Below are 17,620 nucleotides of genomic sequence, written 5' to 3'. Positions count from 1 at the left end.
TGTTTAATAGTGAACCTTATTTAGCAGAGAGGGTTGCACTAGGTAATCTCGAGAACCCTTCCAACCCCAACTATTCTGTAATTCTGTGAATTTCAGTGACAGAAAATCCCCAACACCTCTTGGAAGTTGTCCCACTGGGGTGTTGGATTGATCTTATGTGTTGTTACCTTAACTTTTAAAGGTCTGCATCTTATTCCACCTCTAATTCTGTATAGCCTGAGAACTGCAGAGTTGCAGAAAAAAATGCAAAAATGACAGATTAAACTCACTGCAGATGAAGATTAAGTGATGTACATTGTGTGTGTGTGAACACTCCCCTATCACATTTAAATCATCTGAGGTGACTAGCTGAAAGCAAATGAACCATAGAAATTAGAAAAAGAATAGAGAGAAAAACAGAAAGCACATCACGGTGTCATCATATAAATCAGTGACACAGGCATATTGTGTGACTTTTTCCAATTCAGATTCCAGAAGCTCTACAAGAAAACAGTGGTACAGCAGAGGGCAGTAGGATAATTACAACATGAAAGAATTTACATACAAGGCATGCCTAAGGGTGGTATGAGTAGAGTAGAAGAGGGGTCTTCCACCCCAAAACCAGATGACTGAGATAGTATGTTGTAGCTGTCTGTGAAATCATTACGGATGGATATGATGAATAAGGATTACTATTGTGTCTTCTAGTGCAAAAAGTATGGAGTATTGGTGAAGCTATCTGGCAGCAAATTTGAAACAAAGAAAGGACATTTTTCTCAGGATCTTGTGGAAACTGAAACTTTTTGCAGGTTCAAAAACTACAGGAAAAGGTTATCTTATAAATAAGATATTATCTCTGTCTCAAGAAATCCCTGAACTGCACATAGCTAGAGGCTGGCAGAGTAATTCTGAGAAAGTCTCCCATGTGTGTGTGCCCTGTTTACAAGCTTGCTTAGACTTAGGCTACTGGGCACTGTTGTGCAGAACTGGGGACTCTGATGGAGCCTCTGATTTGATATATCACTTTCCTAAGTGATGTCTTTCTCTCTTCCCTGTTTTTAAGCTGTGGAATCATTAATATAATATTTGAAGGTTGAGATGTTGTCAGTTATTGGAAGGTACTGAGGTATGCAGAGGATTCACTGTTCTGGAATTTTAATATATTTAGTGAGCTTGCTGAGTTCACCAATGGTTGATGTAAAAGTATATAGTAGGGGAGTAGCAAGTTGAATTCTTTGTAATGCACCTATACCATTCAATCAGGCAGACTATACAAATGTGTATTTTTAATGTCTCGTATATTTTGTTTCAGAAATATTGAAGATGACAAAAGAATGTTTTTCTAGAGTACTGAAAAAATGCTATCAAATGGAATGATTTAGGTTATTGTAGCTCCATGTATTGGATATTGATTCTGGGAAAAAAGCATGGTAAAAGTGATAAAGGATTTGGTTAATTAAGGTTTAAATGTGGAGGCAGGCCTTGCTGGACCTACAAGTTGATCAAGGACCAGCAGTATCACAAGCAAAAGAGAGGAATGAGCTGAAGAGGTGTAAGTTGAGGCTGTAGGGCTGCAGGTTTTGAGTTGGCAGGAGCAGACAGGTGTACCGGCTGTAACAAAGTTCCTTTCTATGCAGATACTGCTTTGTCTTGTCAGATCCCTTCAGAAGGCAATTTATATCCACCCTAAATGTATGTAAGCCCTTGTGCTTTTGATTTAAGTCTGATAGAGGCCTGAATGTCTGTTTCTGTGCCTTCTCACCTATTAACTGTTTTTTTCCTGAACTGGCTCTGACTGTTTATTCTGCACAAAAGCAGGAATATCAATATAACCATTATCAATCAGTTTGGCTTTTTGAAATATGTCTCTTTGGATGTGGTTGGAAGTACTGCATAATATGCATCTACAGCACAAATGGTTTGACATGTTTTAGTGCTTTTTTTCTCAGTACAGTAATTTTTGGAGGCAGGGGATTATTTAATGAAAGGGCTTGAGAGAGATGCAAATGGCTGTAGTGAATTTTGTGTTCATCTATAAGTCAAGGTGAAGTGGATGTATTGGGTCAGTGATTTAACTATAGAAGCCTAAATTCTGGATTATGCTCCTTTTTTTCTCTTAGGGTATGTAAATTCTATCTCTTAATAAAAAGATGGAAGTGTAAAAGTATCTTATGTTCCACTTGTCAGATAATAGTCTTAAGTAGACATGAAAATGAATATAGAAGATAGCAACAGCTCTGGAGTGTGTATTCCTACAAGTCTGTGCTGTGATGTGTGTTAGACCCTGAGATTAGCTCACTTGGTAAGGGCATGGTGCTGATAACACCAAGGTTGTGGTTCAGTTCCTGTACGGGCCATTCACTTAGGAGTTGGACTCAGTGACCCTTGTGGGACTCCTACAAGTCAGAATATTCCATGTGGATTTCTTTTAGCTGGTAACTGCCCAGAAGTGGCAGTTTGCACTTTTGGTTTGTGTCTCATTTGCATAAGTACTAAAAGGTTTATTATACCATAGCTTGCTAGTTTAATGTTTGTTCCTAGCTGAATTAGTTGGGAAGGGGTCCCGTTTGTGTGTACCACATGTGCCATTTTGCTAAGCAGACGTGCTCTCTATGCAATGGACTGTATTTATTTTTGTGATGTGATTGATTCATTTCACATATAGAAACAGCTTAGGACAGAGAGAAGATGAAAAGATATCCTTGTGAGATGCTTAGCAGTCCTTGAACAACTGATTTATGCTAAAGGTGGAAAAAGAAATATTGACTTACTGCTGTCAGGTGAGGTGATTTTACATAATTACACACTTTGGAAAACATTTTCTGATGTATTTATTTCTGGTTGCATGGAAGTTTAGGTTTTGGAACTTCATAATAAACTGTTCACTTAGTTAATGCATCTGAATTCTTAGAGGATAAGTGAGAGAAATAAGACACTTAAAATAAAAATAGCATTTATCTTGATGACTTAAAATTATTAATAAATACATCTGAAAAAACCTACCTTGTAAAAATATTACACATTTTAAAAAATATTAATTCTATCCATTTCTTCTTCCTATAAGAAAGTTTTCCACTGGTTCATAGCCTTCTCATATTTACAACAGAGCTTAAAAAACCTTAACTGCAACTCTCAGTACAGAAGTTTCTAAGCCACTAAGTTTTGAGTAAGCCTGTTGAGAGCTTCATTGAATAATCACCTTATTTTTCTAAATAGGCATGCTGGCTAGCTAGGATGTTTAGGATTTTTTCCTTTGTTTAAGCCATGATAAACAGTATCATTTACAAACAACATCCAAGTTAGAACTTTTCCAGTGTGAGAGGAGTAACTGCAGAATCAAAGGTTGAATTCCCATTCTTATTTTCCTCTGGCTTTTTACTTCCAACTCTGAACCAAAGTCAGGAGATACAAAGCCATCCTCTGAAATCAGCTGTCAAAAGCTATATTGCATTTGCTGCTTGTTGCAAATGTTACTGAGTTATAGTAGGCTTTGATGGTTCAAGTTATGGAAATTTTGAACTGATGCTATTGAAACTTGTACCGATATTGTTTTGGTTTATGTTGTACAGTGCCTACTTCTTAACTGATGTTTTTTTCCTGGTATGTTAGGTTTGAGGGAAATTATAAGTGGTATAGGAGCAGTGAGGAGGCAGGAAGAATTTTACTGCATCAGTGGAATATATGAAATGAGACAGGAAAAAAAAGATTGAGAGATGTTTAATCGAGCAGTTGGAGCAACTTATAAAAGAGAAGGACAGAAACTGGGAAATGTAGAGAGTGCTGGAACTGTCAACAGCAAAATGGCTGAGTTATAGGTGCACTAGCAAAAATTCCATCAAGTTCTCATTAAATAGAGAAAATGGGAAAGTGGAAAAGTGTTAGACTGATAGACCTTGCTGGTATTAAACTGAATACCTAAATATGAGTGTTTAGAGAAATAGGGTTTTTTTCCTCTTTGCCATCACAGTGAAAAGTGCAACCTTGTAGAAGGAATTTTAGATATATATTCTACAGTAATATGCATGAGATGACCCCTCTGCAGAAGTTGTTTCACATATCTTGTCTGGTAGGAATTCTGTTATTTTGGGTATATGTTGTTGATTCCTGATACTACGATGAGCCTTGTCTCATATCAGCTTGAGTATTTTAGTCTCGTGCTATTCTATCAGCCTTTGGTAAGTAAGTTTAGTCCTCTGTCACTTGGTAGAATTCATAAATGCTTTGTGCATAAGTGAGGGGTTCCAAAGAGGTGTTTGTGAATGGAAAATGAGTCTGTCTTTACCAGGCATCAGGAAGAAAGAGATTATTTTAGTAAGTTAGCAAAACATTAAAATAAAAAAAAACCAAGAAAAGAACTGAAGGCTGCATTAAATAAGAATATCATATAATAAGATGTGCTAAATAAAAATGAGGGAAATGATACAAAGAGAAGTAGAGGAGATACTTAAAGCAATGCTAGAAGAAGAAATATTGCCTCTTGGAAATTGAAAAAAATGTGCGAAATCTGTAAAAGACAGTGGGAGCAAAGCTGCTGTTACATAGAAAATTGACCAGTGTGATAGTATTAAATGGTATGTTAAATGATGTCTGACTCTTAATGCTTTTTAAGTTTCAAGGGTTGGGGAAGGTTTCTGTATGTGATCAAAGGTATACCTTTCTCTATGACTTCTAAGTGTAGTTTTTCGATTAACAGATACAGTATTTATTTTTCAAGTCCTATTAGATGTTAGAATCTCATTCTGAAATGTTTTGCATGTTAATTCCATACAGAATTCATGTCTGTGTGACTCATGTTGTGAATGCTCCAAATGAGTGAAAAAAATGAGACCTGCACCACCTTTTTTATAGTTTAATTGGGGCACTGATGTCCAGTCTTCTTATTGAAACTGTACACAGTACCTTGGGGTGTATTAACATGGTGCTGTTTCCTTATTGTGCTGTAGTTTACCTTTCATAAATAACTAAGCAACACTTCCAGCTTTGTTTAATATCGTTTTATATAAACAAAGATTCATTATTCTATAATGAAAGATATCCTTTTACATCGGCTGCTATGGTGCAAAACGTTGTTTGCTTTGCTAGATTAAGTAGATAATGAAGTGCAGTAAATGTTTTTAGCTAATCATAACAGAAAGATGGCTTTTTATGAATTTTTTTCTTAGCCATGCATAGATGTATATACTGAAATATTTTGAAGCACTTGAATCTTAGAAAGTATTTCACTTTGTTAGAAATTAAGAGAGAGCATTTAATAATTTTTCCTTTGAATAACCTTAATACTAAAAGCAAGCTGTTAGTTAAACAGTATAGCAAACCTAAGAACATCAAATGTCTGGCACAGAAGGATTCAAACTTCAGTATCAGTATAAAGAAATGTAAATTCATTGACTTATTGTCCATATATGAAAGTATATGTTGATGTGATAAACAATTAAAGCAGTATATGAAATAAAAACTTACCTAGGAGATATTTGATTGAAGCTTTGTCTGTGCTCTGTCAAGATGTACTGAGACTCACTCAGCAGATAGGAAGCTTTTTTCTATTTGAAATGCATTGTGCACTCTTGTCTTGTGATTTCTTTTCCACAGCGTCTTGTTCACTGCTGCTTCGATCTTGTGGAATTGGTTGTTTCCAGTTTATTTCCAGGTATCTCCAATATCTAATTTCTTCCAAATTGAGCATTTTTGTTTATTCTTCCCTAATTAGGTAACAAAAAAGAACCTGTGAACTTTGCGCCTTCCCCTCCCCACCAAAAAAAAAAAGTGAAAAAAAGGCATATGCACTGACCCCAATTAACTCAAGTATTCACGACCAATTTAAAAAATCATTTAGATATTTAGTATCCAGTAAATTCCATCTGTTTTCTGGTGCCATCCAACAATGAAAAGTTATTTCCCTACACATTTTGATAGCCTCCACATTTTAGATTTTTGTAGGAAATATGCAGGATCAGTAGACATCAGGTCTTAACTTTTAATCCATGCAATATTATTCTGTGAAGGATGGTGAAGGTCTGCCTCTCTCGGCTCCTTATGCTTCTGTCAGACACAGATGTGAAATGCTGCTTTAGAGCAGAGGGGGAAAAAAACCTCCCAGAGGGTGTAGTGTTTTGTCATCTCTCAGGACAGTGAGCACGCATGGTATCCATGAGTAGCAGATATGAGCTATTCAAACCAGTCGCTGAACTGACAGGATGACGCTTTCATAGATAATAGAACCGTTAATTATGTCTTCTGATGGACAGTAGTGTGTACTAGAAGAGAAAAGCAGCAGATGATAATAATAGGTTTGATAGGTTCTCTGTGTTATAACAGCTTGTCATCAAGAGACAAACCAGGAAAAACCTGCTGTTTTGGGATATGATCAGGTAAAACAGACAACAGTTGTTTTGACATAGTGGATGTTATGCATAGGGTTAAAAACTTCATTCAGGTTAAGGTCTATTCATAGCTATCTTTTTATCAAAATAATGTTCCAAAAGATTTGCTTTAGAAATCGTGGTTTGTGTTTTGCTTCATGTAGTCTTTCACTGTAGTCATGTGGGTTTTCATTTATAATTTAATGTGCAGATTAAACCTACACATTTCTTTTTTTTCCCTGCAAGAGGAAACCCTAATGAAAAAAAATTCGAAAGAACTCAGTGTATGAAGATGATGTTCAAACTCTTTGCACACTTTGTATCAAAGACTGACTCACAAATCTATTTATAATTAATTTAGAAATTTAAATTGTCTGATTTAGTGCTAAGTAACCACTCTCTTGAGGTTAATATGTAACAAATAATATGTATTTAAAAATTGCTTTAATGTAGCTTAAGCCTTCATAAATCTGTTCTAAAATACGATGTATAAAATCTTCATTCACTGTATCAATGCTGTTAGGGGCAACATACGCTGATTGTGGGGCAAATAATGCAACGTTTGGAACTTTTCCTTAGAATATAGTTTGTCTTTTTCATTTTTGTCTTGGAGCCTTATTTAGGGCAACTTTTCTTTTTAGATATATTAACAAGAAAATGTTTACAATCAATTTATTTCCTTTTTTTTGCCTTCTGTATATTGATGGTGAAGAAGAGATAAAATGATGAAGGGAAGAAAAGACTACTTTAAAACAAGAGAAACATAAACCACACCAAAGAGATAGTGGAAGAAAGGGCTACTTCTACAGGTTTGTACTTGTTTACTCTAAGCATGAAGAAGAACCTCTCTCATAATTTGCCTTAGTCTTGTTGCATTGAAGTAGCAAAGTTATCTTCATCTTTCTTGTTATGAAATCATGGAGAGTATCTGGATAAAGCTGGTTTTGGTTTATCCAGTCAGTAATGATCAGCACAGTTATGCCCTTATATCACATCAAATAACTTTTGGAATGCTTTTGGTCTTTAGCTTGCATTCTGTCTGGCTCCAGACCAAATCCAAGTTACATGGTTGCTGTAACTTTAAATCTAAAGTTGTCAATCTCATCTCTTTAGATAAGAAGTCGAGTTGCCAAGGATACAATGATACATGATGTAAAGTCCCAAATATTATTAACACTGTCTGTCTTGTGATTTTTGTCTTCAAGCACACACTCCATGCCTGGTAGCCCAAGCTGAACTGACCATCTTCTAAATTTATTAGATACTTCATACAAGTGCTGATTCTTATGAAAACCTTCCAAGTATTTGCAATCTAACAAGGCACAATCTTTATATTCTTGGATAATGTTTTGCGAGACAAAGAGCAAACTCCAGTCTGGTCTTCTTCCCCCATTACAAATCCCAAAACTCAAATATCTAATCTGTGATTATCCCCAGAAGTCCTGAATCGCAAAACAATTGAGGTTTTTTTAATACACACATGTATATGAGTGCACACATACATGTATAAACCCTTTTTCCCCTCCTCAGATCAAGGTAAGCTGAGCTATTTGTATGTCAGTATCAAAAGCATTCTGTTGTCTCAAACCCAGAAAGGAGGATAAACTTGGATAAAGCAGCATGTTAAAATCTAGGGGATGACAGTGATCCTGACAACTTGATGTGCAACCTGAGTCTAAGATAAGGATAGGATTGGTGTTAAAAATTCAAACTCTCAGGATGAAGCTGGTTAATATTTTCAACCTTGAATACAGCACAAAGAGGAATTGTATTTTTAGCATGGTGTTCTGAAAATCTTTTCCGTTTGGTCAAGCTGCAACAGGAATAAGCTATATATATATATATAAGCTTCATGACTAAAGGGGGTAAATAACATCTCTGGTGGAGAACGTGGCTGGTATAACAGATGTAGTAAAAGCTTCAAGCATGTACCACCGAGCACTCCGAAGGGCCTATAGTCTTGTGACTGGATATCTACCATGTGACAATCAATGCTGTGCGATGTGATTACTTCTTGTGGCGTTATCTTGCACTCACAGGGTAGCATGGGGAGGGATTCCATGTCCATAAATAGCGTCAGTTGACATGAAGTTCTGATACCTCTAAACCAGGAATAAGGAATCACAGGGAACTGGCTACATCCTGCTACTTTGTTTCATTTTGATAATGGGCAGGTTGCAGGACTGGAAGAGATACTAAACAAATTTGTTAGATGACCAAACTAGGAGGAGGTGTTGATTCCCTCGAAGGCAGGAAGGCCCTGCAGGGAAACCTGGACAAATCAGAAGACTGGGCAATCACCAACCACAGGAAGTTCAACGAGGGCTAGTGCCTGATTCTGCACCTAATATAGGGGCAACTCTGGATTTTCATACAGACTGGGGAATGAGATGCTGGAGAGCAGTGCTGGGAAAGGGACTTGGGGGTCCTGGTTGATGGCAAGTTGAATATGAGTCAGCAGTGCCCTGGCAGCCAGGAGGGCCAAGCGTGTCCTGGGGGGCATCAGGCACAGCATCACCAGCCCATCGAAGGAGGGGATTGTCCGCTCTGCTCTGCACTAGAGTGGCCTCACCTTGAATGTTGTGTGCCGTTTGCGGTGTCACAATCTAAGAAAGATTAAGCTCTTAGAGACTGTCCAAAGGAGGGCCATGAAGATGATGAAGGGCCTTGAGGGGAAGCCATATGAGGAGCGGCTGAAGTCACTTGGTCTGTTCAGCCTGGACAGGAGGAGACTGAGGGGAGACCTCATTGCCGTCTACGACTTCCTCATGAGAGGAAGAGGAGGGGCAGGCACTGATCTCTTCTCTGTGGTGACCAGTGAAAGGACCTGAGGGAATGTCAGGGGAGATTTAGGTTGGATATTAGAAAAAGATTCTTCATCCAGAGGCTGGTTGGGCATTGGAACAGGCTCCCCTGGGAAGTGATCACAACATCAGGCCTGGCAGAGTTCTCAAAACCTTTGGATGTTACTCTCAATCATGTGGAGTGACTCTTGGGGATGGTCCCGCACATGAACTTGCTGTTTGTTGTGGGTCCCTTCCAACCCACCATTTCTGTGATTACTTTCTGATAGCAGAAAAGTTAATTTGTAGAGAGGAAGAAGTCCTGTAATTCTAGGACAGACTTCTGTTTCAGTTCCTGCTTTTTTGAGTGGTGTTATGCACTTACACATTATAGCCAAACCCCTCAAAATAACTACTATGTAGCTTTGGTTATCAACAGGTTGAAACTCTCCACCTGAAAATCAGATCTAGGGTGAATAATGCACTTACATGTTTTAAGAAATGTGTTTTTTAAAAGTAGCATAAAAAGTGAGCGTGAGTCTTTCTTTAAAACATTTTAAGTGTGTGTACATTTGAGTAAAAAGCTCACTGAAATTTCGTGGGAATCTCAGTGATATTTAATATTTACAGTATCAAAGCTGATAGCTTTCCAAATAGTGTTGAGCCATGTATTATTGTCTCTGTTAGTCCATTCATGATTAATAATTATGGATTCTTCAAGTCTTAAAGGCCAAATGTTACCTCCACTCTACGAAAGTAATTTGTCAAATATACTGGAACAAACATTTTTCTAATCGAACTGAGTTACAGTAAAGCTGTACCTCAGTCAACTGTTTCTGCAAGTTATAAAGTGCTAATTTAGTACTGCAAATAAATTTGAAAAAAAAAGACAATGTTAGAAAACACTTAAACATTTTCCCTTTTTAGAATTTTATTAAATAACTAGCATTTTTCTAACAAACAGCTATGCACATGGAAATCCTATTTTTACCTTTTTTTCCGAGTGTTGTCATTCAGCTTTTTTAGAGCGGTAAGATTACCTCTTTCAAGCAAGTTGATAACTAGTGGTTGCTTTTCAGAGAAAAACAGTGTATCTGTCAGAATCTTGAAATTGCTGCAGAGCTAATGTTCCTGAAACAAATATCATTATTGTTGCTTCTTTTGTTGCTTACAAGTAGTTCTTGCCTTTGCAAACAAAATACTCTGCTTATTCTTTTCCCACTTTTTCTTTCAGGGTATGTGAGTGCATGTTTGTTGTGATCTCATATCAATAATTATTTGTTATTGAAGACTAAATAATTCTGCTTTATGAGTGGAATATTTTATTGTTTTCCAGCTAAATGAAATTTGTCTGCAAAACTGTATTTTTCAGTGTTCAGTATAGAATATATCGTACACTTCTTAAAAAAAAAATTAAAAAATCAATGTCTGTATAAATTAAAAGTTTTCAAACTCTTAAAGTTTTGAAATCAATCAGATAATTAACACTGAGTAATTTTTTACTTAAAACACGACAACCTGAATCTTAAATTATTTTGAATTTAACAGTAAGAACTGCTAGCTCTCAGTGAAATACTTTGTAATTTCTTAAAATGAGACTATTCTCATTAAATGAGTATTTCCCGTAGTCTGAAAACTGGTATAGAGCAACAAACTCGAAAGAGAATTGGATTGAGATAGCTTAGAAGAAAAGGAATTTTTGTTACCTAGGAAATAAGTAAAAGTACTTATCGCAACTCTTATCATGTCAGACATCTGAGGGCTTTTGTGTTTCCTTGATTTGAGTTATGGCAGTCAAGTTAGAGTTGAGACAAAGTGGCTTCAGTATGAAATCCTTTGAGAAGACAAGCCAATAGTTTGTTTTCTACTTTTCTAGTCGAAGTGTTGCCAGTAGATGTATTTGGACAGAATGCTGTAATAAAATTGCATAATCATAATAAGAATGATTTAACATTATTTCTAGGACTATTGAGTGCTACAAACATTTTGTTGGAAATTTTATTCAGTGAAATTTTGCAAGGATGATTCTTGCAATTAAACTTCGCTTTTTTGCTTTGAGAAAAGACTAGTGTGCTGACACAGGTTTTAATTAATATGCTTTAGAAGTCATACTTTGGGCATTTTTGAGTATTAAAATTTGACTGCCTTGGTATGTTTTTCCCCATTATCATAATATCAGACGCATCTGAAGATTTCTGCATGTGTTTTACACAGTATTAGGAAGTGTAAGTAGTGATTGTTTCACAAATACATAAGCCTCAGTAATATTTGTAATCACATTTTAATTAATGGATCAGTTTTGGTGAGCGTGCTGTCTGATTCAGTCAAATTACAGCAGGGTGCTGTTACTAAACTATTCAGATGGTAACAAATTATGAAACTGTTTTGAAGACTGAACAGTTTTGCATAATTGTTGTTTGTTAACTTGTGGTAGCTGTTGAACATGTGCTTAGCAGATGCTGTCCAGATACCTTTCAATTGACTCTATTTTTTAGACTGTTCATCTATGCAGGAACCAGCTGGATTATGACTTTGGATTTAATTTGTTTTGGATTTTACACTCATGTGTCAACACTCCCTCCTTACCTGTGTTAAAGGCAAGTTTTGCAGGTTAATTTTTTTATTATAAAAGTAAGGAGTGATAACACCGTGACTACAAATTTTGGAAGAGTTTGTGGAGGGTGGTGTCAAAGATTTTAAGTTTTGCTTATGCACATTCTTCCTCTTTCTCTCTCAACTTGATCATTCTGGTTGCCATAACAACTTCATAATAGCAGCACATTTACTGCTGTAGTTAAGGTTGTGTCAGCACTTCCATTATAAGCTACTGTTTTCAGGAATTTCTAATTTATTCACAGGCTTAAAAATGACTTACAGTAAGCCTGTGTAATTGGGTTTAATGTATGGTATCAACTTTTTGAAAGCCGCTGTTGTCTGAGCTCTGATGGCATGTATAAAATAGCATATTGTTTCAAGGTTTTTTTCTTTTTAACTGAGAAGTAACAAAACATTTTCAGTCTAAAATTAATTTTGACTTGTTCCCATCTGCCAGAGGTACGAGAATCAACATGTTCTTTTGCTCTACCACAATGCTCCATCACGCCTGTATCCAGTTAAACCCATCTGTTCCTGTTAGTTAAAAGGTTAGTGTGAGCATGGTGCTTTTCTGGGAAGTAAGAAAAATATAACCTTTTTGATAAGAGAATTTCATATTGCATTAAAACTTTTAATGAACTTTTGTAACTTATTTTAAATAAAAACTAGCAATGTAAAATGGTGGATGATTTTTGAAATGCAAGAAGTAAGGGGCGAGACTATGGACAAAAGCTAGTATTGACAAAAATCAGTTATTCACTGTGTATGCAGTTCCCGTTGAAGAGTTCTAGCAAGAAATTGTGCATGACTACAATACAACTTTCTGAATTCTGGTAATCATTTAACCTGGGAAACTTGTCTGAGGGGTTACATAATTTGCAGATCTGCTTTGTGCTCTGTAACACATGATTCTGCTTGGAGTGTGATAATGGGATTGTTCAAAGACTTCACCCAAATAGATTTTGAGAGGATTTTTTAAACATTTATTTCAAGTGAATTTACAAGGTATAGCATAAACTTTCTGCCCTGAATAATTATGAATTGTATAGTTGTGAGGATTCATGGGATTTTTTAACTTATATTATTGCTAAATGTACTGCAAGACACTTGCCCCTAAAACAAAATGATGCCTTTTTGCAATAGGAGACACTATAACTGTATGTTATACAGTTTTCATAACTGTTCTGTACTATTGTTACTCATAAATTAGAAGGGAAAAATTCTTTTTAATCCCTTATTGTTTTTATTGGACTTGGAATTAAAGTTTTCACTTACATAAAATTACTTAAATTTGAAGCAAGTGTATTGTTGTTTTAGTTAATCTATGATTCTGCCTTTTCTACACTACAGTGTAGTAAAATATAATTGTAGGTATTTAGATGTTTGTTTTTATCACCTCAGTGGATTGTTGTTTGAAAAGCTTCGGCAACAACATGTAATTTTAAAAGAAGACTAATTTGATTTGGATTTAATGATTTGTAGTAATCATAGCTATTAATTTCAAAGGCAAATTTCTTTGATTTTTATTTCTAAAGGAAAATATTTTTAATCATGCTAATTAGAAAGTACTTGTTTAAGTACATCTTACACTGAAGAAAGATTATGCATACTTCTCAACTGATAAATAGTAATAGTTTTTTAGAAGTTCATTAGTGTCTTTGGCACAGACTTTGTTTGATTCTAGACAGGTGAAATATTCAACCTGAATTTCCTATGTCCAAACACTTTATTGTCCTTTTATTCCTTCACTTTTTAATGTGCTTTCCACTTGCCTCCCAGAATCTGATTAATTTTTAGCCATTTTCTATTACTAGTTTTGAAATCATGTTCAGAAAATTGACTTTGGAGTTTGTTCCCAACTGACTATAAGATTTAACAACCAAAATGTATAAATGTAGCAAGAAAACCTACTTAACTCCTGAATAAAAAGAATATTTTGAAAGAGCTGCATCATTATGGCATCTTTTTCCCTAGCTTTTGCAGTAGTCTGCATTTGTTCTCCTATGATCTTCTCTTAATTGCTGCTTCTAGTCCCTCCCTATCCCCGGAATTTATGGAGCCTTGAGTTTTGCAGAGTTCTTACACCTAGAGGATCAATTCTAAACCTTAGCTTGAGAATTTAATTCACCTTAGTTGTTTTCTAGTTTGTGTTCTCATTCTGGGTAAACTGTAGTCTGTCTACATTTATTTTGAAATCTGTAATGTAGTTCTCTGGAGCTGTTAAACTTACATAACTTAAAAGGTTTTGCTCGTAGTTCTCTGAAAGATCTCCCTGCTTCATCAATGAAAATTGGAGTAAAAGATAAGGATTCATGTCAGTTGCATTTCAGAACAGTGGTATAAAACTAATAGTACTAATAAATTCTGGGTGGTTGGGCTAAGTTTCTCCAAAAGCCTTTTTTTTTTAAAGGTATGTGCTGTGTTGATCTTTAATGTACTAGAGTTTGGGTAGTGGAAGTGTCATATGTTTATTAAGGGAAGAATTAAATGGAATTACAGGTCTACTGATTTTTTTTAAAGCCCATAGTTTGTAAATTATGGAAACTATTATCTATAAATGCCTAGGTACAGCTTGTTTCCAGAGAACAATCAGCCATAGTTCCCCTCTCTTCTTAACTTGATGTCTTACATAATTTTGAAAACAATTCTCTTTGAAAATACATGATTTTAAAATTACTGAGATTAAAGGAGGCTTTTTGACACTCGCTAATGTATAATATTGCGACTTTTCTTTCTAATAAATAAACATTAATTTCACTGAAATTACATTGTTCAGCCTTCAGTGGAGTGAAGGTTCAAATTTTGTTAAGTTTCAGACTTATCTGAAAGGTTATTAGTTTCCTGGATTATTTTTCTGCTTTAAAGAATGCTTTTTGTGAGCCATGTGTGTAGTTGTTACCCTGCAGATAGTCATGCATCTGAAAAACACATGCCTGTAATTCAGATGGTTTTGTAGTGGTGTTGTGTGGTTCGTTCCCTGTCTTATGATGTGACAGAGCTAGATATTTATACTCTGCTGAAGAGCAGGATCATCCTGCAACAGACACAAAACTTGCCAATTTCCCAGTAAATAAGAAATGATTTCTTGAAGTCTCTGAGGAGAGGGAGAAAAACAGATCTTGTTCAAAAACCTCTATATCTTCCTTCTGTTTGTCTGCTTTCGTACTACATGTATTGTGTGGGAAGAGGAGTCCTTCCTGCTTTCAGACTGTGTGCAGGGTTTTCTAAAGACTGATTTTATAAGCTCGGCAATTTTGAAGTGAAATCAGTACACAAAAAATATAATTTCAATGTGCCTGATAATTAGGACACAATTAAGGACTCCTTCAGGGGTACAGTTTAAGATCTAGATCATTAAGTCATCAATTCATAAATTAATATAAAAAATAGTGTCATTTTAGTTTGCTCTTGATAATTATGTGTGTTGCTGTCCAGTCTGTTAAGTAAACTTCTGGTTTATGCATTTCAATGCTTCAATTTTGATGATTTAAAAATATCCACTGACACCTTTGACAGAAATAAGAAGAATGAATAAAGTAATGAATTCATTTTCACTGGCTAGTTAAAAGCCAATTTTAACAATAGATCAAGAAAGTCTAAAGGAGAAAGGAATCCAGTACTGCTCTCATTTGAAGAGGATGTCAATGAATAAGGCACCATTGAGAGTTCATATTGAAAGGCCAAAAACTCAGAAAATATGAGAAACTTCCATGTGTTCCTACATCAAGAGATACATTGTCTTGCAGTTTTATGTACAGGTAGGGGCATTCTTTGCTTGGAGCTTGGTTCTTTTGCATTTTAGTCAACACTTTAGTATTCAATTAATGAATCCTGGGAGTTGAGCTTTATGGCCTTTGCCCACTTGTGGAGGAGGAATTGGGATTCTGTCTCAGAATGAGGATGTTTTATTTTGATGTTTGATTTTGGTTTTTTTTCCTGAAGATTTTTTGCTGTAGCATTGACAACTGAAAAAGTGCTAAATATGACACTTCTATAACCTTTTAGTACAGATTCCACATTATAACTGTTTCATTTTAAAATTATTTTAGAATTTTGAGAAAGCTTTATTTTGATATATTGTTTCTTTATAACTTTAAGGATGTCATATGTGTGGGAACTAAGGGAAGGAGGGAAAAATAGATTATAATGGATATTATACGCAACATAGTCCATCAAGTAACTGTCTACACTTGAACATTTGAGTAAGGTAAAGCAGAACAAGCTAATATGTACTGCATTACTTATCTGATTGCATGCTGGGTGTTTTAATAATGCTCAGTTACAGTTTCTTAAATTGCATTTTTGAAAGTTTTGTCAGATAAAGGTGCTCTAGGAGAGAATTACCTTCTTGGTGAGTAGTGCTGGGGTAGTGCAAACACCGTCTTCAATCACATGTGTTGGCATCAGTCCTGGTTTTGTCACTGAAACCACAGGTCAAAATGTGTACTGTTATACCTTAGTGTCCAGTGCTTCTTTCTGTATCTGCAGCAGGAATGTACAGTAGGAAACACCCAATACCTTTTAATAATTATTTTGTTATTGAAATGGTACTTGAATGCAATTATTTTCCATTTCCATTCAGCTGGGGATTATGAAAATATTAAGACTCTGTTTTTTTCATGATGTGCTTTTTTTGAGTGACTCAGTGTATGAATGCATTTGTCAGTTGGATTATGAGTGTCGTGCTTTATGCCTTATCCCAGCCTTATTTTTAAAGAATCTCTTGTCTTTCCTTTCAATTACACAAACGTCAAGTCTCAGAGGGGAGCACAAGACTCATGCTTCTGTGATTCATCACATGATCTCCTGCCACACTGCAGGCATCCTGCATAATGGCAGCAAAAGACTACTATTTCAGTACCCTTCTGCCAGCCATGTGTGAAGCATGCTCGGGTAGAAGATGAAAGATGTGCAGACTAAAGAGGCCTGGGCAACAAGACCTGGTTGAGAGGCAATAGGACTGTGCAGAAGCACCGAGAAAGCCTCAGGTTGTATCTTGCAGGTGCAGTACCTGTGGGACAGGGACACGTGTCTCCCAGGAGCTGATACAGATACATGTCTGCATCACCACTGAGTGGGATCGCCCATTGCCATTGTTTTGCCAAATACATGCAACTTCTGCATTTGATTCTAGTCTGCATCAGAGAGGTGCTTGTTGATTGCCACTTTAAAAAAAAAGCCAAACGTTAAAATCCAATACTTCCAAAAGAATACATCTATTCCGTTAAAATATCTCTTACAGAGACACGAATAATTGTCATGAGAAGAAACAGGAAGTTAAGCTGTGATTCTGCTCATTCAGAGCCTTTGAGTACCTTCAGAAATGTCAGACTTAGCTTCCTGCTGGGTATTTGAATGGAGCAGTGTTCCATTAAACTACTCTCAGATGGAATAGGCTGTGTATGGAAGTTTTCTTGTTCTGTGCTTTTTCTTTCTAAGAGGTTTCTTTACCTACATTTTCAGGAGGGTTCATCTTCCCATTCACCTGTTTTTCACAAGTTGGATTCTTTTTTTTTTTTTTTTGGGGGGGGGGGTAGCCAGTCAAGAAATCTTTTTTTCCTTCCCTCCACTGGGAGGGGGAGATGAGAAGGTTATTGTTGTTTGCAAAAATCAGATTTTTTACCCAGGCTGCAGCAAGCCAATAATTAATACACTCAAGGGAGACATTGATTGTTTATTCAGAGTTGCATCAGCCTCAGTGCTCAGTGGCATTCCACAAGTCAAGCCCCCAACTTTCAAAACTTTTAACTATTTATACATTTTAGCACAGGAATTAGTGTTTTCTGGCTACAAGTTACATAGTTCTCATATTAATTAGGGTCCTGTCTTCTATTGGTTAATGATTCTCATACTAATTAGTCTGCATGCCCAGTCTTTCTCTTCTTTTGGGTCAGTATGCTTCTT

General features: G+C 35.9%; 2 protein-coding genes across 4 annotated transcripts in view; one reads left to right on the top strand and one right to left on the bottom strand.

The window, feature by feature from the left end:
- CHRM5 (cholinergic receptor muscarinic 5) overlaps positions 1 to 6,081 on the bottom strand; it is a 50,460-nt gene extending 44,379 nt beyond the window's left edge. The window contains exons 1-2 of one of the 3 annotated variants that reach the window (XM_071558064.1): positions 5,768 to 6,081; positions 5,440 to 5,678 (exon numbers count right to left, since the gene is read on the bottom strand). The gene's annotated coding sequence lies outside the window, so the exon portion shown is untranslated. Of the gene's footprint in view, positions 1 to 5,439 lie in introns of all 3 variants that reach the window. The other 2 variants (XM_071558063.1, XM_071558065.1) reach the window with 2 other exon arrangements.
- AVEN (apoptosis and caspase activation inhibitor) overlaps positions 1 to 17,620 on the top strand; it is a 97,998-nt gene that overhangs the window by 34,727 nt on the left and 45,651 nt on the right. The gene's annotated exons all lie outside the window — the stretch shown is intronic.

Source organism: Pithys albifrons, chromosome 6 (genome assembly GCF_047495875.1).
Source record: "Pithys albifrons albifrons isolate INPA30051 chromosome 6, PitAlb_v1, whole genome shotgun sequence".
Taxonomy (NCBI): Eukaryota; Metazoa; Chordata; class Aves; order Passeriformes; family Thamnophilidae; genus Pithys; species Pithys albifrons.
The sequence above is the reverse complement of the archived record's forward strand: the minus strand, read 5'-3'. Positions and strand labels throughout refer to the sequence as shown.